The sequence below is a fragment of the Suncus etruscus genome, chromosome 7 (genome assembly GCF_024139225.1).
Source record: "Suncus etruscus isolate mSunEtr1 chromosome 7, mSunEtr1.pri.cur, whole genome shotgun sequence".
Classification (NCBI taxonomy): domain Eukaryota; kingdom Metazoa; phylum Chordata; class Mammalia; order Eulipotyphla; family Soricidae; genus Suncus; species Suncus etruscus.
This window is the reverse complement of record NC_064854.1, coordinates 36441013-36466452: the sequence shown is the minus strand read 5'-3', so window position 1 is coordinate 36466452 and position 25440 is coordinate 36441013. Positions and strand designations below refer to the sequence as shown.

At 38.1% G+C, this 25440-nt stretch overlaps 1 protein-coding gene and 1 non-coding gene across 4 annotated transcripts in view; both read left to right on the top strand.

Moving 5' to 3' along the window:
* The window catches only part of NRP1 (neuropilin 1), a 160571-nt gene that overhangs the window by 15020 nt on the left and 120111 nt on the right, over nucleotides 1-25440 (top strand). The window lies entirely within an intron of this gene.
* On the top strand, nucleotides 24586-24689 carry LOC126015251 (U6 spliceosomal RNA). Its single transcript, XR_007498137.1, has one exon. It is a non-coding gene; the product is annotated as a U6 spliceosomal RNA (small nuclear RNA).

Here is a 25440-nt window from a genome sequence, read left to right as displayed (position 1 = left end):
AAGAGGCCCAGAGTTTTTGGAGCAGCTGCCCCAGTTCCACTGGGTGTGTTTGGAATTTCAGCCCTGACGACTCAGGTCAAAATACTCCAAACACTGACCTCATGGATTATACACTTCTACAAGAGGTAGCCTGTAGTTTCATTTTTTTTTTTTTTTAATAAAGGGTTGACACTGGAGGGAAGGGTGAGGTTTTGATTGTTTCTATTTTCCTTTAGCACTGGTAGGAATTTTTCTTTTTCTCCTTTTAGAAGAAAGGGCTGCATTTTTTTTTCTTTCTTTTCATTGTATGGCCCATTTATCTGAGATTAGAGACAGTACTCAGAAAACAATATGACAGTTGTGCTCAATCCTGCAAGCTCCCTCATTTCGCTGTTTAGCTGTTCCATACCTGATGCATCTGTTGGTTCATTAACTCAAGCTGGGAATTGCTGATTGTCAGGGGACTGTGGGCAGCTACCTGTGAAAAAAGTATTTTGGTGAGAATTAGGCATGTTATAATACTATTTCTGCCTTCATTCCTGCCATGAGAAAGGACAGGGACATACAGCCTGGGGCTCAGTCTAGAAATGGCTGGATTATGTCCCTGTTAGTACCATGGCTCTGACAATGCTAATGAGTGTTGTGAAGACATTCACATCAGCATCTGGGGGAAGAATGTGCTCAAGACACACACTTCAAATTCCTTTTGTCCCCTTCTATTTCTAAAAAAAAAGAAGAAAATAAAACTTTTCTAGCTCTTCCCTTCTATTTCTACAAAAAGAAGAAAATAAAACTTTTCTAGCTCTTCCCTTCTATTTCTAAAAAAAGAAGAAAATAAAACTTTTCTAGCTCTACCTCTCTCAGTAGCATCTGCACTGATGTCCTGATGAGATAATGTAGGTGGAAGTGTCTTAGGACTACAGGAGTAATAGATTAAATAAAGCCTAGGTATTTCTATAACAGGAAGTGTATCCGTAGGTTTTGTTCCCTAAAATAAGTTTAGGCTATAAACAGTCATGTCTACATCCTTAGGACAACACACTTGTAATATTTACACACTTGTAAATATTTCAGAAGTGCTGCACCTAGCCACAACAGAGATAGTATCTAATGCATGTATTCAGCAACAAGGATTTCTGAATGTTCAGCCAATAAGCTGTCTGGTGAAGTGGGTTATAATTGTGATCTAAAAATCTTGATGGGTGTGGCTTCTGGGCATTCTCATTAGAAGATGCTATCTCTGCCCTGAAAGTGATCCAAGCATTAAAGGTTTGGGAAAAAAAAGAAGTCATTTTCCCAAGGACTTAAAAATGTGTTCATGGGGCCAAAGAGATAGTATGGAGGTAAGGCATTTGCCTTGCATGCAGAAGGACGGTGGTTCAAATTCCGGCATTCCATATGGTCCCCTGAATCTGCTAGGAGCAATTTATGAGCATAGAGCCAGGAGTAACCCCTGAGTGCTGCTGTGTGTGACCAAAAAACCAAAAAAAAAAAAAAATGTGTTCACTACATCCAGACTTTCCTTAAGTAACAAGGCAGTAATCAATATTATGGTGGTTCTTACAGCAGGGAAACAGAGTTTCCGAATCAGACCCACCAAGTAGTGCTTGCTACATTCATGTCCAGGAGAGAGGAAGTTTTCTGAATTTTCTCATGTAAATTTTTCACACAGAAAAAACAGCTGGGAAAATAAATATTTTGAAACAGGTGGTCCCTACCTTTCTTCTCCCTTGCCCCCTGCTTCTAGTGATTCAAGGCACCTTAACTTTGTCATATCTTTCCCCCATTTCTGGGTAAAAGAGCTTTCCCTAGAGAAGGGAGGGAAATTCTCCTAGGTTATGCCAAAAAGCATGTCCACAGGAAGCACCTTAGGACATAGTGGCTTCCTTGACAAGCATTGTTTGTTCAATGACATTGAATTGGAACATTGATGAGAAGAAAACAATCCTGGCCAATTTTGAACAAAGGAATTTAAAGACCTGATTTCAAGTTGCATTTTCTCAAAACTTGATCAAGTGAGGACTTCCTAATGGCAGAACAGAGAGATTACTATTTAATTTTAATTCTTTCTCTCCTTCTCCCCTCCTGAATGGCTGTGTGTGTGTGTGTGTGTGTGTGTGTGTGTGTGTGTGTGTGTGTGTGTGACAAAAGAAGTTCTCCCAACTCCCCTTTCTTTGAAATGGCTACAGGTGCCTGTGGTTGAGAGGTCAACAGAATTTGCTTTTCTTCTTGTGGGCGTCAATGAGTCAAATAGATTTTGTACTTGGCATTCTTCGCGTTAGGAGTAAAAGGGCTCCTCTTTGGACCTTGCCATGCTTCAAATGAATACTCCATATCTCTGTACTTTTTACTGCCAAGGGTATTGAAAGTGATATCTGTAGGGCAGGGCTCCATTTCTCACTTAATTCATTTTAGCGCAGTTTCTGTCTCTTCCAATTGACTGAAACTATTTGCTCAAGTATTGCATTCTTCTAAGTCTCCAATATATAGCTATTTGTTGTTCCTAATTATTTCAACCTTTGTGCAGCAGTTTTACACAATTGGCTGTTCTTGTTCTATTGAGGTTTTCTTCCTATTATGTCTCTCCTGATGTTGTGTCATCCTAGTTTCTTCTCGGCTTTGATGGTCTGGCTTATCTCTCTTCTCCAAAGCTAAAATAGAAGTATTTGCCAGAGTTTTCCTTTGCCTGCATGTCTCCCTACTGAATTGCCTTTTATTTGGTATTAGCCACTCATATCAGATAATTCCCAAATGTCTGTCCAGCCCTAGAATTGATTTAATTGTCAGATTCTAACTTTTAAATTCTTTCTGGATGATGTTGATCTTCCAACTGACAAACAGATTATTGCAACAAACCACTCTCCCCACCCCAAATTTACACATGATGGCAACTCTGCCTTTTCTTTCTCTTATGAGATCTCTTCTGTTAATTTACACCTGAAACTTAGGAAGGCCTTCTGATTCCTTTTGGTCCCCCAAATCTGGTTAATTGAGTAAGTTCTAAATTGCTTGCCTCGGGCCCCTTATGCCTGCCTTTTTTGTGACAATTTTTACTGCTGTGGCTCAAACTTAAACTCTTTAACAATCTGGTACTATTAATGAGTTCAATTGGTGAAGGGAGTTTTCTCATCATTGTTTGAAAGTTTCTTATTTCTTCCTTGTTTCTGTGTGTTCTGTCTTCTTGTGTCTCCAGGCACAAGTGTACTTCCTATATATCATCTAGTAAAAATTGATAAGTGGAGTTTTCAAGACTGATCCCCTTTCTGTTTTTTTTTTCCTCTACTGGTGCTTAAAAATGCTCCCTTCCTCACCTGTCTCAGGTCAAAAGAGCAGCACATCTTCCTCCTTTCATCTAAAAATATGCTTCCTTCATTAACTCACCAAATAACTAACTACTAATTGAATGAGGTATCTATTTATCCTTTTTAGAGACCTCAGAACCCTGTCATCTGTCACATTAGTGTTCTGCATATCACTCCGCATAATGCTTGTATTCTCTGCTTGTATTCCTCCAATTAGTTCTAAGAACAGAGGCTGATAACTGTTTTCTGCTACTTGCAGATCCAAGTATAGGCTTTTGTCTATGATAGCTGCCCAGGGAATGTTTGCTGAATGTGACTGACCAGTTGGCATCTAATGAGTCTTCTCTAACCTGAGCACATACCATGCTAGCATTAAGTCAGAGTTAAAGAAAAAAATTCAACTTAGACTGAAAACCAAACAATTTTCATTCTCTCTCTTTTTTTAAATCTTTATTTAAGCACCATGATTACAAGCATGACTGCAGTTGGATTTCAGTCATAAACAGAACACCCTGCTTCACAAGTGCAACATTCCCACCACCACTTCTTATTTTATATGACAAGCTCTGTATTTTTCTGGGGAGTAGAGACAAACTGACATTTCTTCCCTAACATCTCCTTTATTTTTATTTATTTACTGTAGCAAGCTCTAGACCTGAGAGTGCTCAGGAGCTATCCCTCATTTTGTGTTCAGGGATCACTCCTGGCAGTGTTCAGGAGACTGTAGCATCCGACTGGTATTGGCTATGTGAAAATCAAGTAAGCATCTTATATTCTCTGCTATCTCTTCAGCCTAAAAAGCACACTATGTTTAAAAGTCTTTATCTCTACATCGGAACCACTTTAGCCAAGTTTTTAAAATATATAAAGACTGCACTTGGCTGAAAGCACTTCTTTCTCTTTTACAGTTGTTTCTATAATCGGTTTTGGAGTTCAAGGTATAAAAGGTATTAACATTGGAGGCAAATGTCCTGCTTGCTGAGTGTTCTTTGACATCTCCACAACTCTTGGGACTTTGTGTCACAACTCCGTAAACTTTGTCTATTGTGCATTCATACTGGGCTCACATCCAAACCACCTTTACATAAATTCAACACCAATAATTTAGAGCCTTCTTTTGTTCCAGCTGGCAACTCCCATAAATACACAATGTTAACGTCACAGTAGGCTTGCTGGGGAAGATGTATAAAGGGAACTTTTCCATTAGAGATTTTAACAGGGGATGCAGCCTATAGAGAATGGGTTTGCCATATTTGTCTGTGTTGGCAGGTAAATATCATGCTCTGCCATGCACTGCATCTTAATATAAAGTCACTTTCCAACACTGGCCCAGAGTTAATCGGTGGGACATTTTTTAAAATAGGCATTGAAGGGTTTCGGCTGCCCTCTGGTAGAGTTTCCTAAGAGTTTCTTAAAACTTTGTGTCAAGGGACTATTATAAATCTAAGAGGAAGAGAAAGAGAAAGAAAGCTGGATGAAGGGCCTAAAAGATGGCGCAATGGAAAAAAGAACTTTTTAGGGTAAACGTGAGACAAAGAGCTAAAGTCCTGGTGCCTCAGCCATATACCTAACAGCTCCTCTTTTGGGATTACTGGAAAGAAAGAATGGAGAACATGGCACAGTGTCTTGAAAAGTGCTCATGAGGTCAGAAGCTTTTTTCTCGGGCTACCATATATGCCATGGAAATTCAGACCACCCCACTGTTCTCTGGGATTCCTAGGGAGGAAAACAAAATAAGAGAAGATGTACTCTTCCTTTATGCAACAAATTAATGGAAGTGGAGAGGATTTAAGGTTAATAAATCAAAAGGGGAGACAAATGCTGGTTGATCTAACTCATCTGTGAAAAGTAAAGAAATAAAACTAGGGAACAGAAAAAGCCAAGTAAAAGAAAACTCTTGAATTCTGACCAAAGAGAAGAGGTCTGCATAAGAGTAGGGGAGAAGGTTGTAGAAAGGGAAGGAAGTCTAATAGATTATTGTGGAGATTGGTATTTTGATGGTGGATATGGCAGTATTACATACTTTGAAGAAACATGCAATTGTATACCAACAATATAGAATCTTTTTTGAGACTCAAAGAGACAAAGAACAGGTCCAGAGTTAAGCCTAAAATGGCAAGTAATCCTAGCCATTTTTAAATAAGCAACAAGTGCCCCCAAAGACACTACCTAATATTGTATTTTATAGAATATTTCCAAATATTTCCATTATCTAGCTAGTCTCAAAACCCAGAGCGCATTCTCACATATCTGCCTTCTCTGCAGACAGGGAGTGGAATGACTTGAGTGATTAAACTCTTGAATTTCATTAAGGGAAAGATTAGAATAGCTGAAGCAGAAGTGCTACCTGATTGCTCAGGGCAATATTTCTGTTTGTGTTAGTCCTGTGCTGACCATATTTATCATTTTCTCAGGAGATGGGTTTTGGGGAAAAACCCAAAATTTCTGGAGAAATACCACAGTGAGTAAAACACTTGCCTTGCATATAGCTGGTTGAGTTTCCATCCCTAGCACATGTCTAAGAGTGATTCCTGAGTCGTAAACATCTTCAGGTATGCCAAAGCTATTCACTCCACCCCCCAAACTAAAAGAAGTGATGGGTTTAGAAGGTTTGTGACTTTAGGGAGCATTCTGACTATGCTGGAACCACCACAGTGACTTTGAGTTCTAAAAGTGACATAGCCTCCAAGTCAATGCAGGCTCAAGCATTTAAACTGTGTCGACTCCCATATCTTCATTATAAAATGATAGCAATGGGTTTATGCTATAAACATAATTGTCTCTATTACAAAATTCTCTTTGCACAAGAGCATCCTGTGGCCATACAAGCAAATTTCAAAGTTGTCTTTTTTAATGATTCAATTTAACCTTAAATCTTGGGCCCTTCTATCACCTTTGACAGGAAATCATCTTTTTCTTACTTTCCTAGCTCTTAACTACTCTAGCTAAGACCAGACCCACCCTGCCTTTTTAACAAAACAGTCCCCTCTCCTCTAGCTATTTTTTACCTCCAGGATACATATTTTATGTTAGTTTACCTCTAAATTACAACATAGATGTTAGACTATTTGAGCAACAATTAAGCCAAGAAATGTTCTAGAATTCTTTTCCCCAAGATTTTAATCTTATCCTTTAATGAGTCATTTTATCGAACTATTTAGAAGAATGATGAATATAATCCTTAATAATATTTATTGTTCTGCTACTGTTGGATATAGCAATTTGTAGTTGTTTAAATTATTTGAGAAGTTAGTAGTTCTTTCTTTAAGCTGGAACAGCTACAAGCCAAGTTCAAGGTATAATTTAACTGCAATTGATAACTCGGATATTAATCTTTTTTTTTTTTTTTTTTGGTTTTTGGTTTTTGGGTCACACCCGGTAACGCTCAGGGGTTACTCCTGGCTATGTGCTCAGAAGTTGCTCCTGGCTTGGGGGACCATATGGGACACCGGGGGATCGAGCCGCGGTCCGTCCAAGGCTAGCGCAGGCAAAGCAGGTACCTTACCTTTAGCACCACCGCCCAGCCCCCGGATATTAATCTAAACTTGGATTTGATTGTTAACACTGAAGTACTTTTTACCTTTTCATTTTTTACTTGTTAAAAATAGATTGTAAAGAATGGAATTATATTGGGGAAAATGCAAAGAAATGTAAAAATGCAAAAATGCAAAGCAATTTTGTTAATGAATCCCACCTTACTCTTTATGTTTCAAAGGCAGTGTAAACTAAATAATAAACTATGTACCTATTTGTAAAATAGTCTCAAATTAAGGTGCTTATTCAGATGCTATTGTAAAAATAATTTTCTGAAATTGTGGTCTATCAACAGGAGATAAGATGGTACTTTATTGTCACCTGCTGAGACCCATTATGAATATTCTATTTCAGAAGCAAATCACACTGTAAATACATTGTTCAAATTCATTTAGTCCCACAATAGTATTTTTGCAAAGGTGCAATTTTATAATTTGACTTAGCATTGATAGCACATCATCCTTTCAAAGCTCTTTCTAACTACTGGTTAATTCACACATCCTTGGAAAATTGTTTATTTCTACCAAATTCATTTTATAATGAAATTGCCAAAATGTATGAAGATAAAACAATATGTCAAAGGCTAAACAGGGTCAGCAATGTGATTCAAACTTGCTGTCCTTCCAAGAATGAATGTCTTTTATTTAGCACATCTGGTTAAGCACTTAGGGACACTTTAAACATGGATGTGTTACCAATAAAGATAAAAACAGACTATCAATGGCTATGGCAGGCAGGAAATTTGGTTTAAAAAAATCAGTTATTCAAGTTTAAATGTAAACAGGACCTGAAATGAATGAATTCATTAATTGTACTTTTATTCTTCTTTGGTCCTCCTGAGTCATAATTTTTTTTAATTTTATGACTTCATTCAGAGTGTAACTTTATTTTATTAAATAGTTTATTTATTAATTGATTGGTTTTAGGGCCACACCTGGCGATGCTCAGAGGTTATTCCTGGCTCTGTGCTCAGAATCACTCCTAGCAAGCTAGGGGGACCATATGGGATGCCAGGGATCGAAGCAGGTTCATTCTGGGTTGGCTGCACGCAAGGTAAATGCATTACCTCTGTGCTATCTCTCTGGCCCTAGAATCATAATTTTTGAAGTAAATGAACAACAATGGACTACCAAGTTATTTAACTAAACCCCAGCATTAATTGGTAATTGTCTCATATTCTTAAACATTATATTTTTGTTGTTGTTGGTGGTGGGTTTTTTTGTTTGTTTGTTTGTTTGGTTGGTTGGTTGGTTGGTTTTTGGATCACACCCGGCTGCACTCAGTGTTTACTCCTGGCTCTGCACTCAGAAATCACTCCTGGCAGTCACAGGGGACCATATGGGATGCTGAGATTCAAACCGCCATCCATCCATTCTGAATTGGCTTCTTGCAAGGCAAACACCCTACCTTTGTGCTATCTCTCCGGTCCTAAATAGGATGGATGTTTTTTTTTTTTTTTTTAAAAAAAAAAAACTCCAACTACTAACTGTCATTATTCTTCATTCTGGGACTGGACTAACTTTGAGAGTTAAACTATTTATGCTTTTTATAAATGTGGTTTTAGAGTATGGTTTATATATTGACTATACAGACCCTGAGTCTGATGGTGAGCATTATGATGTTACAACTCATCATAATATATGTATGTAATAAATTCAAAAATCACAAATGTGGAAGCTGGGATAAATTCAGGCACTTTAAAATATATTGTTTAGGGGATTGAGAGATAGTACAGGTGTTAAGAGACTTGCCTTGCATGCAGCCAACCTTCCCTTGTTCAATCCCTGGTGCCACCCATGGTCCCCCCAAGTCCATCAGAAGTGATCCCTCAGCATAGAACTAACAGTAAATCCCTACGTACCACTGGAGATGCCTCTCCCAAATGTTTTATTTGGACACTAAAAGTCTTCAAAGAATTGGCATTTCAACTATTGCCTACTAGCTTATTCACTTGGCATTTACTGATCATCTAGGATGTGCCAATTACTCAATAGTAATAAAGCAGTGAACTAAACAGTCATCATTCCCTGTCCTTATAGAATTTATGTTCTAGCAAACTACTAAACAAGAGATATCTCTTAGGCCAGAAATTGTCCTTTGTGCTCTCTGTGCCCTTCCATCTTTCCGATCCTCATTATCTTCAAGAGCAGTTCCAAGGTAAGCCCATGTGGGACTTGGCTCTTTCTCCAAACAAGATGCCTATAAAAAAAAATAAGTCTGGCTGAGGCAATTGTTGGCTGAGTGTCAAGTGTGTTCCAGGTTGCTGCTCTTGCAACCCTCAGTGATCCACTCTTTGGTGGGCAATACTTGTCTTCTGAGTTCTTTCCATCCACAATCCTGAATACTCATTCTCCACTCCTGGCACTCTGGGCCCATTTGTTACTTGAGGGTTTTCTCTCTTTATCTAAATAATAGGCCCTGTCAATCCTCCCACACTCTCTTCAACAGGCCTTCAGTAACTGCCTCCAGTAAAAAACAAGGGGTGAGTAAACATGTGGCTTCCAAAGTTTCTCAGGATAGCTTAGGGTTGCTTTAAGTATGTGTTTGCCAGAAGCTAGCTCAGCGGGGCAGCTGGGAGTATGGTCTCTGGGTGATTCATGTATAGAGGAATCTCTCAGTGTGGGACTAAATAACATTGACTACGACTTTTTGGGAGGTGGTTTATAGACCTAGCAGCCGTTTTACTGGCTTTTCAAGTGACACAAATTAAACAGAAAATGTTGAAGAAAATATTATCTACCTCAGACTCTTAGCCAGCTTTGAAGAATACTAATTCTTTAGTAAGAATATTTATAGCTAAATAAGTACTAGAATGCATGTTCTTATGATTCTTTCAGATATCTTCCTCTTAAAAGATTCCCTCCACTTCCTGGAGATACCTAGGGGTAGTTGAAATAAGAGACTTATTTTTTTTGGTTTTGGGGCCACACCTGTTGACACTCATGACTATGCACTCGGAAATGGCTTCTGGCTTGGGGGACCATATGGGATGCCAAGGGATCATACTGCGGTCCATCCTAGGTTAGGATGCATGCAAGGCACGCATGCAAGCATCTGTGTGCAAGGCAGATGCCCTACTGCTGGCACCATTGCTCTGGCCCCGCCAAGACACATCTTTAATAAAACATAGGAAGAGCCTAGCCAGGGATGGGGTTTTGAGGGAAGTCAGAGACTAAGATATCAATGATTATCTAAATGTCTCCATTTTGGTCCTTTGGAGGGGGAGCGAACACATCTGATGGTACTCAGTGCTTACTCCTAATTTATGCCCAGGGATCATTCCTGGCAAGGCTCAGGGAACTCTGTGTGGTATCCAGGATCAAACTTGGGTCAACTGAGTGCAAGGCATGCTCCATACTCACTGTACTATCTCTCTGACTCTTGGATGACTCCATCTTTGGATCTGAAAAAACAGTAACATCAATAACAAAATTACTTAGAAATAAAACAAAAACAAGACTTCCATTTCATACATACCGTTCTGCTGGTGAGATATTCAAGGTCAATGCTTATCAAAATAGGCTTTTGGTTTTAGGTTTTTGGTTTTTAGGGAAAGGAATAAAATTAAAATTAACTTTTTAGATCTATTAGTAATCATGTCAAGGATAACACACATGTTTAACACCACATCAATGAGTAGAGATTGTAGCATTTTAAGAGAGCCTATTGAAAAAAGCAACCTTGCCTGCTAGGGGCTTGAAAAAAGTGCAGAAGTGAACTCCTTAGGAAGAGGGCTTACCATAGAATGACAGAAAATGACCTTTATTTGAACAATCATATCAGTGAAATAAATAGGCCTTTCTATTTTGCATAAGCACAGAATTACCAGAAATTACTTTTAAAATCCAGTTATTGGGGCCAGAGAGATAGCACAGCAGTGTGGCATTTGCCTGGCACGTGGCCAACCTGGGAGAGAGCTGGTACAATTCTCGTCACCTATATGGTCCTCTAACCTGCCAGGGGTGATTTCTGAGTGCAGAACCAGGAGATACCCCTGAGTGTCGCTGGGTGTGGCCCAACAACCAATCAATCAACTAATCAATCAATAAATAAAGTTTAAAAACTTAATAAAAATTCAGTTATTATCTAATAAATATTTTATTTCTTTTTGCTCTTGAATAAACTCTAATATATGTATGCAATAGCATATTTTCTTAAAACTCGAGGCTTGCAGATTCTTTTTTATTTTTATTTATTTTGTTTTGGAACCTCACCTGTCAGTGCATAGGGATTACTCCGCACAGGTGTGGAGGTTCACAGGCTTGGGATGATGGGAATTAACCTCCAGTTTGTTGCATGCAAGGTGAGCACTCTACCTGTTGTGCTATATCTTCAGCCCTGCAGAATATTTTTAAGTTATTATTTTGTAAAAATTCTCAGACAAAATTTCTCTGTGATCTGACCATTCCCAGAATATATTCTGTGCACGACGCCTTTATAGGATCATGTACACACCAACTATACATATGTGTGTATAATGAAGTCATGTTGTTAGTTTATTCTCAAATACTTATTTGAAAAGCATAAGAAAATAAGTCACCAATAACTCTCCCACTGAAAGAACTATTTTTACATCTTTGACAGCCTGTTTTATTTGCATTTTAAAATGAAGTTACCGTTTAAAGACATAAGATTTTTCTGTATAGATATCCATTATCCAGCCACTTCTCTTAAATTTCATTTTAAGCTATTAGCCTCTCAAATAATTTTTGAAACATGTCTTTAAATCTATCACATTGTCACTTCAAGATAGTCTTTTTTTTTATTATCAAAACTGCTGGGAGATCTAGATTGTTTGCAGTTACTCAAAGTTAGAAGCAATTTGTGAATTATTAGAGATGAACATCTGTACGCATGAGACTTTATGTGCACTAGAGAATTTCTTTAGACAAAGTATAGGGTTCCTGCACCGAGTAGTAAGGAAACTATTGAACAAAATAAATGATTGCTTAGCTATAGATGGTAAGTCATGGGGGTTGGTGAAGTTTCCTCTCAAACCACATCTACATTTTCAAGGAAATTGATATTTTTATGACCTAAACTGATATTTAAAACTGAGAGTTGGCACACTTCCGAAAAGCATCAGAGGGTTGATTTTTTAAGTCTTTGCTAGCAGAACAATCTCCAATTCAACTTTTCAGTTCTCCATTACAGTGAAATAAAGCTTTCCCGAACAAAAGGCAAATAAATAAATGGGCATTACTGTGTACCAATAAAACATTTCTTAACACAAGAAGTTGGTCAGATTTGGTCTGTAGGTCGTCTTTGACAACCCCTGTCTCATCTGGAAGTTCTGCTGTTCTGTGGAAACAAGCAAGTCTGTCGCTCTCAAGAACTGGGAACCCTGCTTTGCACAGTTCTCTTTGTAGAGATTTGGGCTGGTAGGAGTGTGAATTCCAGCTCTAGGCTAGGGAAGCAAGGGAATCTGCTTGTGTCGCAAAGCAATTTGAAAACAAAGCAAGGAAGCTTTGATTCAGCCTGTTGTTTCAACATATGTAGACTATGGAGAAGTCTATAAAATTAGACTTCTGTTTCTTCTCAGGCAGCTGTAACCAAGCCTTGAGTCATTTTTTTAAGCGTGATTTCTTGAGAAATTTACTCCCTCTCCCTCAAAAGTGGTCATATCTATGTATACAAACTAATTTTTACTCAATATTGATTCAATTGGAGCCTCTGTCACTCATTAATTCCAGCATTACTGCACATTCCTAAGAAAACAAACCTTGAAGCTGGAAGAAAAAAAAATCTACTGAGAAATCACTTTGTTCTCACGTAAACTACCCAACAGGGAATATTTTTCCCAGATGTTAAGCATACAATTGTTTTTCCTTAGGTGACCATTTGTAGAACAGCTAAAAGACATTATTGACCACCTTAAAGAAAGGTGTAAAACACAAAGGAAATAAACCAAGCATAATTTCTTAAATAATAAGACTGTGTCCTGGGTAAGTCATACTTATCTGTCAAGGAGACTTGTAAACTGACTACAATGATAAAAATGTATTTTCTCATATTATGTTAGTGGCTGCCTATGGCCCTTGTTCCCGTATGACTTCTGAAGCACTTTCTCTTCAGAATCTTCACAGCAGAATAGAGAATAAGGCAGGCAACAAGCTTTGTAACATGCACCAACACAATCACACACATACATATATTCTCAGACCCTTCTGACCCCAAGAATGCAAAAGGCTTGGTAAACACCACATCTGAATCCAGCAGTGGTTTTATGCTCTCGTTGTTCCTGTCTGTTTTATTTATGCTAGAGGAACAATGTGATCTGAATGTAGACAGCTCTCTGCTTATGATTTGAAACAAGAAGTAGAGCATGGAAAAAAAGGCATGGGATCATAGAAAATTAATATAAACAGTAACTTTTCTGCACACATATGCCATGCATATATAATTAGAGTTAATGCTTTTGGGGGCCACACCTGTTGAGGCTCAGGGGTTACTCCTGACTATGCACTCAGAAATTGCTCCTGGCTTGGGGGGACCATATAGAATGCTGGGGGGACCATATGGGATGCTGGGGGATCGAACCACAGTTCGTCCTAGGCTAGAGCTTGCAAGGCAGACAGACGCCTTACCTCTAGCGCCACCACTCTGGCTCCATGGAGTTAATATTTGATTAAATATAAATGGAAAGGGTATTCATTATTTTACTAGAATATCTCAGATTGAATTTCAGACATAAAATATATGGGGGAAAACCAGTTGGGCTCAGGTGCTACTCCTGGCTCTATGCTTGGAAGTTGCTCCAAAGTGATGCTCAGGGGACTTTGGGTGACAGGAAGAGAACCCAGTCTCCTGCATGCAAAGTGCTTAATCAGTTTCTTAAGCTCTCTGACTCCCATAACACGTACTCTTAAAGATTTGTTGAATTTGGACCAGAGAAATAGCACAGCAGGTAGGATGTTTGCCTCAAACGCAGCTGATCCAGGTTTGATCTCCAGCAGCCCATTTTGTCTTCTGAGTCTGCTAGGTATAATTTGAGTCCAGAGCCTGAAGGCTTCTGAGCTGTACCCACTTTCAAATAAAAAACATGCTGAATATTATAAATAAGCATATATCACTTGGCATCTAGCTAGGGCCATAATCCTAAAATTTTATACATACCCTCCTATTTGATGAATAACAAAACTGGGTTTCAACAGCTAGTGAACAGCTTGCTTAGCTGGTGGCTGAAATGCAAACTTTGTCCTTCTGATTCCCAGAAGAACCATTTATTCACCCTTCATCCTTCCTCATCAGCTGCTCTCTTTTCCTCCTTGTCCTTCCCAATAATGCTATTCATAATCTGGTATATTGGCATATGTACAACTCTATTGCAAATTTTCCTTTAGGTGCTTTAGGACTTCTTCTGTGTCACTTTAGTAAAGATTGAGTTTTTTTGGAGGCTACACCACAGGGATTACTCCTGGCTCTGTGCTCAGAAATCGCTCATGGCAGGCTTGGGGGACCATATGGGATGCCAGGAATTGAACCCAGGTTTGCCCTGAGTCGGCTTAATGCAAGGCAAAAGCCCTACTACTGTGCTATCTCTCCATCCCAGAAATTGATTTTTATTTAGTAGAAATTATCTTAACATATCCTGACCAACTTTCTGTCATTTAATACAATTTCATAAAAAATTTGATACAGGGACTAGAGCAATAACACAGTGGTAGGACGTTTTGGTTTGATCCCTGGTGTCTCATGTGGTCCCACAAAGCCAGGGGCGATTTCTGAGCACATAGGCAGGAGTAACCCCTGAGCTTCATTGGGTGTGGTCCAAACAAAACAAAACAAAAACAAACAAAAAATGTTTGATACTGAGATTTAGATTGGAGTCATTTTAACCTAAAGGGAATACACATTTTTGGACCACACCCGTTTGATGCTCAGGGCTTTCCTGGCTAAGCACTCAGAAATTGCCCCTGGCTTGGGAGGACCATATGGGACGCCAGGGGATCGAACCATGGTCCTTCCTTGGCTAGCACTTGCAAGGCAGATACCTTACCTCTAGCGCCACCTCGCCAGCCCCAAGGAATACACATTTTTAAAGTGGCATTAATGTGTTGTATGTATTTATTTTATTAAATAAATTTTATTTATTTTATTAAAGTGGTGGTTATTTGCCTAAATAATGACTAATTTTTTAAGGCGAACCAGCAAGATCACCAAAAATAATGACTCTCACTGATCTATGTGTTACAAGTGGAGACATTGCAAAGTCACAAAATGTTTTTTGTAGTCTGACAGCACAACATGGTACACACATTTTTATAGAAAATCAGCTTTTAATTATAAATGATTGGCATTGCTTGTTATTAAATGATGCTTAACAAGTTGCTGAAAGTCATTCTGGTGTATAGATTGATTAGACACTTTTGTTTAAGGGATATTTTTTGTTTAATGCAATGCATTTAGGTTTCTATTCTATTTCTGCTCTCAAATAGAGTATAGGGTCTGAGAAAGCAACGAGCTTCCCTCAGAAGTTTCCAAGCAATGGTTTGATGCCATCTGTGTGCAAAGTCAATCATTTCTGCAAAGATTTACACCTAGACAGAATTGGGTTCACAAATAAAGGAAGATGAGCAGATTAAGTGCCAGCCACATGGCAAGTGGTTTAGAAGGAGTCATTTTCATTTCATTCCCCAGAGCATGTAATCAAAGGCATAGCTTAACTCAAAGCCAAATTTGAATTGGATAATGCTATTGGGATACTTCTAGGGGACAGTCTTCGTGTACTAGAGTTCCAGAGCCCTTGGGTACTAAACAGCAAAGAAACTAAGTAAAGCAATCATTAGTTTTTTGTTTGTTTGTTTTAAGAAAAAGAAAGATAATCTGGCCAAGAGGAGTCAGAGAGAAGGGCATAAATAGCTGACAGAACTCTGTAGAAGAAAAAAATTCTACCAAGTTTCCCTTAGAATGATGGTTGTTTACTTTCCATTCTCTTAGTTTTTGTAAAACAAAATATCTGGTAATGATGACAATACTTTTGAGAGTTGATTCCACTAAAACAAAGAAAAGTAAATTAGTGAAAATAGAGGTTATGAAGGCCTAAAATCAAAAGTATTTTTATAAAAACATGTCTTGGGTCAACTACTAAATTAATTATTGCAATGTGTTTCAGTTATTTTCAATTGTTTGGTTTTGTTCGTGTGTTAACTAAATTAGATTGAGTTATTGCCCTAGAACTGCTTCAGACCATGGAGAAAATATTTGTTTCCTCTCTGAGTCAGTTGAATTCCTTATTTATATCTTGATGGAAAAGTAGTTTGTCAAAATTTGAATAGAGATAAAACGTTCATTTCTTGTTTCTCATAATCATGTCATTAGTTGATCTTTGATAATAAAACAAAAAACTTTGAGTGAGTATCATAAGCCTGTGTATTGGGAATTGGTCACAGAATGATAACTAATACCTTTTCTGTTGTCCTTGAAGAAGGAAGTTTTAAAGGGTAAAAATGGGTCTTGTAAAAAGTATTTTATGGTTTACAAGGATAGATGCTATTTTAATGTTGAAATATTTTACTATTATAAATAAGATGTTCTACCTAGTTTAACTGTGTGAGCAGAATTCCATCTTTTTCCTGCCATTTAAATTCCATTTAAACTTGACTTTCTTCTCATTAGCCTCTAACCTCTGACAGACATCCTGAATTAGATTGCCCATTGCCCAGGATGAGTTTTCACCTCTCTCATTTCCTTATCATAATGAAAGTTTTTCGGTCATTGCCAATTGAAAATGGAACTAGGTAGGGTGTAGTATGAATCCATAAAATTGTTACTTGTTAGTATGGACTGGGGAAAGGGGAGATTAAGAATCATATTTAATGTCCTGGGACTTAAAACTTTGCCATCTGAAATAAATGGAGTTTATTCAAATAATGGAACAGCAAATGAAACAAATGAAATGAGGCAATCCTTAAATACCAGTGAAGTGATGCAGAAAAATGTATGATAGAAATTCAAAAAAACCATTTTGGGGTAGGTAAAAAGAGAAATATAGTCCATTTTAGACTATATAGGAAAGAGGGTCCTTTAAAAAATTGTTTGCTTTGGTACCTTTTGTGTTGTTATTGTTGTTGTTGTTGTTGTTTATTGGTTTTTGGGTCACACCCGGCAATGCTCAGGGGTTACTCCTGGCTCTACACTCAGAAATCGCTCCTGGCAGGCTCAGGGGACCATATGTCCTTCTGCATGCAAGGCAAATGTCTTACCTCCATGCTATTTCTCCGGCCCCCTGCTTTGGTACCTTTTGACCTATTTGTTTAATTTATAAAGAAAATCATGGTTGTTTTGATTGATTTGTTCATACATTTCTCTTGTAAATTAAGGTTCACAGAGGGGTATGGTTAGCTAGAAGGAAATGATTATTCAATAATGATTATTGAAGGACAGAATTGACTTGAATTTGACAAATAAAAAAAGAAGTTATCAGAGAAAGATTTTCTGCATCAACAGGGTTGAAATTATGAGCTGTGACTATAAAGTAGTAACTTTAATTCTAGTTACAAATATAACCAGAGTGTGGATATTAAATAAGGTCTCTAATCATTTCTAATCACTTCTCAAATGATTTGGAAGTGACTTCCTCTTACTAGTCCTAGACTGTTTTTTTTTTTTTATTTAAGTTAACATTATTTGTTCCAAATGTGGGAGACCCCTAAGGTTGTCAAAAGACCTCACACTGCTGTCCATTGCCACTACCCCTTCACCTTTTGTGCCCTAAATTGAGTTCTGGTCATTTTACCCTCCTGAATGTTAACCTGGAGAGGGCTCCAAGGGCTTTCTGGACCTTGTTGCTCAGAGGAAATCTTGTGTTTCCAAGCTCCACCTCCTCCAAACCACACCTACATGCTGCAGTTTACACTTTGTACCATTTTTTGTGGCTGTTGGACTCCTGGCAAGATGCCCAGCACCACTACCACCCATACCCAGTAATGTGCCATTCCTGAGAGTGACTGAGCTGAAAGTACTAATGACTGAAAATGGGGGTTGATCTTTATCCCAGAGCCATCTTTTGATCATGGAGGGGCCCCTCTGCCTCAGAGGAAATCTTTCCTGTTTACAGACTTCTGAAGCTTTGAAAAGCCTTGGCAGGCTGCAGACCAGGCTCCTTAGCTTTTACGAAAGGGGACCAAACAGGATGAGACCAGGATGGAAACTTCCTATCATAGGAACCCAGAAGGACAGGAAGTAACAACATAAGAAGGAACTCTTGATTAAAAGTATAATTGGAAATGGTTGTGTTACATGGGTAGGGGATAATGACATTAAAATCTGCCTTGGTTTTGTTTGTGATTACTATAATAAAACCAAGAATCTGCCCTTTCTTCAGCTATGTTCTCCTTGTCACGTTACTCTTAACTTAAAAAAAAAAAAACTAAAGTAGTTGTTTGTTTGTTTATTTTATTTGAAGACTTAGGGTTAAATTTGTGTAACAGGAAACACAGTCATGCTTCAATGAAATTTACTGTTATTGTCTACATAAAATAGAACTGAGGAGAGACCTCATTATCCTTTGTAGAAAATTTTGTGACTGAACATGAGGGAAATGTGTAAAAGGTAAAGTGCTATCTACTACACTTTTTAAAATCTTCTCCAGGATTGACAGTAATATTTGTGGATCTTGAAAATGATTATTTGAATATTAGGCATCACAGGGTCAGAGTCATAGCACAGTTGGCAGGCCATTTTCTTGCATATTGCCAACCCGGGTTGTATCCCCAACATTCCCTATAGTTCACCAAGCCTACCAGAAGTGATTTCTGAGTGTCAAACCAGGAGTAACCCCTTAGCACTGTGAGGTGTGGCACAAAAACAAACCAAAAAAAAATTAGGCATCAGAAAAAAAATTAGGCATCAGATGAAAGAAACCATATTTCTTGCTGTAAAATCTTCTGTGTCCATGGTGGTAGTTGCTGTTAAAATCCACCTGTGGAATGCAGATGTCCGTGAAACACCCCAATATTTTTGTTTGTTTGTACTTGAGTCATACTGACTCTGTGCTTAACGATCGATCACTCCTGGTGGGACTCCAGGGACACAGGGTATTGGGGATCGAATTCAGTCAGGCACTTGCAAGGCAAATGTTTTACCTTTGTACTAGTTCACTGGCCAGTATTTTAAATTTCTTTCCTGGGATAGCCCCTCCATACTCAAATCTCCATTTATAGTAGAATTTGGTTCCCTGCCCCATCTTGGTCTTTACCACAGGGTGAACCACATTAATCTGTCTCTAAACAGAAGTCAATATAGCACGCTTATCTGTGTAGACCCATGTCAACCTTAACACAAAACACCATTACCAAATGTCTCCATGTTTCAGAGAATGTGCAAGCACAGGGCTATCTCCTGAACGCACAGCTAGTAGATGTTATTTATTATAAAGGGGCTTTCAATTTATATATGTATCCAATTTATTTACTGTATGAAAATCCCACTCCAAATCCCATGCCTTGTTTTGCTCATCTCCCAAACTTTAGCTATAGGGAAGATCTCTAAACTCACATGTGTTTGGTTCCTTAAAGTGTGGACCTGCTCAGACATACACCTGACATACAGCATTAATCAAGGAGAAATGAGTAAAGTCTCATTTCCATTTAGGGACAGACCTGTATGTTCTTCTGGGAAATGCCCACCTGCTTTGTATTTGGTTCTGTCAAATGATGGAGAAGGTTAGCAGCCCCAATCAACAGCATGTACTCAGAAAAGAGGTAGATTGAGGGGACATATTCATAAATCCCATTCATCATTTACCTCTCCAAGCCAACATAGCTCTTTGGAAAATCTCTCCTTGCCACTGTTGCAGGTAGAACTTGGAGTGCTCTCACTCACAGAAGGGACAGATCTTCCCCTAGAATATTTCTTTGCTGACATGATGCATTTTGTTCTAGATATTCACATTTCCGACTTAGCAATCCTTCTAGGTAGATACTCGTATAGTGTTCATTAGTGCTATCATGGCCATGAGAAAGCCAGTGTGATGAGGAGAGAAAGTGCTTTCTTACCCTTTTAAAATAAGATCTAAAGGGAAGAGTCATTTGGTCATTGGAAATATTTTCGTTCCACAAGTTTGAAGGGAAGCCCAGGTGGACATGACCTCAGAGTGTCCTCAGAACAAGGGGAAAAAGAAAAGAGAGGAAAAAGGAGGTGGAGAAAATTGGGGACTGTGACAGTTTCAGATGGCTTGAGAAATGAAGCAAAGTTTTTCTTCTTGTTTTAGGAGACAGCAGAAAGTTGAGTGCATGCGTTGCTTCATTACCTTTCCCAGTAATATAAGTGGTTTCCGTGGCTTTCTTTTTGAGAAAATAAAAAGCACTTGATAACCCAGAGTTCAAAAGGGGAAATTGTGGGGGTGAGGGTCTGAGTGATTTACCAAAGCCTTCTAGGCACTCACAAGTTAAGTGCTATCAGTTTCTAGATTCACAAACAAGTACATGCCTTACAATCTATTGTAAATAGCAATTAAAATCAAAGCAAATCAAATAAGCACTGGATCCTTGCTTGGTTGTCTTGCACTGAGAGCTTTAGATGGAACAGAATGGTTCTGGGATGAGAACAAACTGGGACCCTTCCTTCAGTCCTAGCTCACAAGAATGGTGTACTACCCTACCCAGTACACCAACCTTGTGATGAAGAAGGAATGTACATTCTGCAACATTCATCCCATAATAATATCAGCTACAACTTATATGTTGTCTAATGTGTGCTTGACTCTGGGCTTGAGCATAATTTTTAATTCTCATCAGCATGCTATAATGATGAAAATACCTATATTTTCCAAGAGATAACACTGAGGGTAAAATAGTTAAAAGACCTACCTAAGAACTTGAAGTGACACAAAGATGGTGTAAAGCCAGGTTCCCTGCCCCATGCCAAAAACATCACTGTGTGTGTGATGTCCGGCCAGCTCCAACATTCAATAACCCCCTCTTCCTCAACTGGCAAAATAGAGATTAGGTGTCCCTGTCTGCTTAAGTGGTATCATAATGCTTATTTTCTAAGTAGAAAGCAAACAACGCTTGAGATTTGGAGAATTTAGGCACTTCACAAAGCTCAGACATTAAGTGGCCCCTTCCACTTCAAGGCCGAATTTCATAAGACCATTCTGAAACCCCAACCAAAGGCTGCATAGAGGTAAAAGTAGAGAGCTTTGCTTCCTGATCAATTGGCCCCAATGAGGTCTCTAAGCTGGTTACTCCATCAGTGAGTGCCCAGGCTGAAAATATTTTGAATGTGATTCCCCCCTCTCCCCCACCCCCGGCCCCTCCAGAATATGTGCTGAGCTCTGGCAAGTTTCCTTTCACCAACTGAAAAAAAAAGTTTCCAGGAGACCCCAAGATCTTGAGAGCCCACATGTCTCCATGTGTTTTTTTGAGTGTCTGCCAAAATGAGCAAGATTAACAAGATAACTGAATGTCAACTGTGAACTAGCATTGAGAAATTTGTTATCAGCAGGAAAATGTGGTACTTGCTTCCCTAGGAATTTTTCCTAGGAACTTGTTGTTTTCTTAGGAATGGAATCACTAGGATTTTTCTTTCTTTCTTTCTTTTTTTTTTTAAGAGCAGTGTTCAAGGATCTGACTTCCTAGGACCAGGGCCTCTGCCCCATCTGACAGCAGAATCTAGTAAATCAGCTAAAGATGTAAAACAGAGACAGTTTGTCTTAGAGCTATGTCAAGATGATAATAACTTTAAAAAAGAATTTGTAGGGCTGGAGATATAGTGCCATGGGCCAGGCTCTTGACTTGCACAGAGCTGGCCTGGGATAGACTCCCAGCATCCACATAGTTTCCTGAGCCCACCAGGAATAATTGGTGAGCACAGAGCCTGGAATAAGTCCTAAATACCATTGGGTGTAGCCAAAAAAAAAAAAATAGATTCTTCTAGATTCCAGAAAATTTCCATTTTTAAAAAGTCAGTACATGGGCATATCACTTGCTATAAATTTCAAATGGATCATATATTCCTAGTTTATATTCCTAAAAAAATCTAATTGCTTCCTATTCTGCAATAAAGCTCAATGCTTTCATTTTGTCCTATAGTTATCATGCATGTAACTGGTTTCTCTTTCTTCTGACATTTATACATTCCACATATATTAAATGTTTGTCTTAGAGGTTGCATATTTTGCATCCCAGATGAAATAGACGTATAAGGTATGAATCCTGTTCTCAAGAATTCCAGTCTTCTCTGTCATACAGGCATGTAAACAGATAAATTATGAGACCAGAGTACCACAAATGATAGTGCTATTCAGGAAGTGAGGGGGCGGGCACTGCCTTCTAGGCTTCAAGTCATCTGATACTGGATCTCAAAGAATGAGGAAAGTTTGGCCTGCAACAAAAATGTCATTTCTTTGCAAGTAATACCATGTACCAAAGTACAGAGTTATAAAAGAAATCCATGATGCTTAAAGCAATTTACCTGTTACAAGGTCATCAAGGTTTGTTTTCCTAGAAGAATTTTGGAACAATAGAAGCTCCTCTAATTGATCAAATAAATGGTGTATATAGTTGAAAAGTCTTGAAGTAGAGGTCATGGCTATAATATATTTAATTCTTTGGGAGATATGTGTATGGAGAGCAATAAAAAGCCCACAAAAATGTCTGGAAATGGCTTCTAGAGCATTCTTTGAGAAAAATGCTAACAAGTAGTTTACAAACGAAATGTTAATACCTTGAAAAGTGTGCTACTTTTTGGGACCCAGAAGATGGCTCTGTGGCCTAAAGTATTTGTTAAGCAAAGCCCTGAGTTCAAATGTGAAGATGTAAGGCTGTGAGCTTAATCCCTACTACTGCAAGGTGAGCCCAGAGGTGATCCTAACTACCCCACAGTCAGAAATCTCTGCTGACAAGTCCAAGGCAAGTATGCTGCATCTATGTTTGGTTACTTACCTTCAGTATTTGTAGACATTTGTGGTCAATTTTATGGCATCCCCAAAGGCAGTGCAGAGAGCAGTATATAAAGTTTGGCTTGTATTGCAGATCATGTGGACTACCGATTTGTGTTTTATAATCAATTTGTAGAGTACTTGAAGTTGCTCTAAATGAAAGCTTGTTCTGTTTAAATTGGATTATTAGGACCAGAATTCTAATCTTATTTGGATTCTCTCTGGTGGCTTGTGCCTTCCAGAGAACTCCTTGACTAGCCTGAACCAATCTTGGTGTGCAGCCCTGAAGTACCAAATTGAATAGTGTCTTCTCATGTTTCATTTGAGATTAAGAATGGAATCCTTGAGGCATCTCTGGAAAAGTCATGGTTAGAAAAGAAACTGTCACTTTTTGGCTTTTGATTAAGTCCAGGTATATACGTGAAACTCCTCAGGCTGGAAAAATAGTATACAGCAGGTAGATATTTATTTTGCATGCGTTGGACCTAGGTTTGATGCCTGTAATCCCTCAACACAACAAGGTGTGGCCACCAAACAAACCAAACAATCAAAAAAGAAATGAAACGTCCCCAGTAATTCTGTCTGCGTTAGGCTTATTCTGAAGGTCAAGAAACATTTTATCCTTTCCTTCACCCTTAAAGAACAAGCAAGCTAGTTCTGAAAATTCTACTTGATTCAAGATTAACTTGAGTATAAAGAGTAGATGAAAATAAAAAAATGTTCTTCATAAAGCCACATAAAGTAATTAAATGGAAAAGAACTTTCTAGAACAATCAATCTTGCTACTAGATTGGTGGGCCAGGAGGCATCCTGTTTTCAAACAAAGCTTCCTCTCTGTAGGATTATATTCTTGTCAAAGGCCTGGGGTTATGGCTAAGAAAAGTGCTTTTGAATTTGAACAATTTACTGACCATCATTTTAGGAGAAACATATTCATGGATCTGTAGTGTTGAAAATGACTTTTATTGAATTATAAAATGCACATGTATTTTGTACATATATGTCCACAAATATTTATTCATACTTTATGCTTAGAATTCCCATAGAATAAATAAAGTAATGCATGTTTACACATTAATCCCAATGCAATTACAAAATCAAAACACTCAGATAGTAACATCAACTTGATGTGACGAATGATGGCATTTGATAAAAACAAAATGTGTTATTGGGCTACATGAAATAGATTTTGCTTGTAATTATATACTGACTTGCATTAACTTAATTCCATGAGTTTTAGCATGATAGCCTTTGTATTCTTTGCTTAATTGTTTAATTTTGTTCTTTGTTTTAGTTACTAATGGAACAGTTAATTAAATGTATATTACAAAATATCTGAAGAATATTTTAATAAAATTTGTACAGTTTATTCATTGGGGGCCACACACATATGTGAAGAGGCCACTCTAAATCTCTGTGCTCAGAGGTCACACGTGATAGTGCTATGGGATCCATACTAGTCCAGGAATCAAATCCAGGCCTCCTACATTAAAAAATCTGCATCAATCCTTTAATTTATCTCTCTAGCATATTTATCTAGAGTTACTGTGAGTTAACTAGCTAATTTATTTTTCAGTGGCTAGAGTTTAGTATCTGCGTCCAAGATGGCAATCTTTTAGAACGCTATTTCTATATTCCTCCTTATTCCTAACTTGTGGCTCATTTTAGCTCATTTTATGTTTGAATAACTTGTAAACCTTTACTCACACCAGGAACTGTGTTTTCAAGAAAACTGTCTTTTTAATTCATTTAATTGTTCATAGAAATACACATGTGACAACAAAATGACTTGACCAACAGTATTCTATATGATAACTATCTAGTGGTATAGAGTGTGTTTGCATTGTTGTTTTAAAAAGATAATCATCAAAATAAAAACCCCAAAGGGTGCTCACTTCAGCAGCACAGATACTAAAATTAGAATGATACAGAGAAGATTAGCATGGCCCCTGCACAAGGATGATACACATCATGAAGCATTCCATATTTAAAAAAAAAAAAAAACTAAAGGACTGGAGAACTAGAAAAGTGAGTAAGGCATTTGTCATGTATGCTGCTGTCCTGGGCTTGATCCCTGGCACCACATATAGTCTCTCAGTCTCTTCCAGGAATAATTCCTAAGCACAGGGTCAAGAGTAAGCCCTGACACAATGTGACAAACAGCCCCAAAATGGGAACCTGCAAATTTTACAGTCTTTTATATCTGATCCTTGAAGAATGAGTAGTTTCAGATTCACTGCCCAGCTCTGATGGGCAGGGGAATTCAGTGACTTTGGAGCCCTAATCAAAGACTAAAGAAACCTATCCACCACATGGCTATTTTGAGTCCTGGTATTATTAATGAAAGACCTCCTAGGGCAGATAACAAAACAAAGACCCAAATTATTAAAGTGACTTGATCAGACCCATCCAAATATATAGTCAGTCAAGTCCAACTGAGATCTCTATCCTTACAATTTCTTGGGTAAATCTGTTCCCATGAAAACTGCCTAGTTCAACGGGATGGTCAACACCAGTAATTTAGCAGACTGATAGCTGAGACACTTCAAAAAAAGGACTTGTTAAATGCTTCTCCGATATAAAATGGAGATTGGTTTTCTTTCTCAAGTTCCTTTATAGAGGGTGAATTCCTCAAGATTTAACAAGAATGGCATGTTCTTATTTTCTTCCTCATTAACTTTCAAATACTTTCCTGGCGCCTGTATTTTTCAACAAATTTTCTTCACTCAATAGACATGCCCA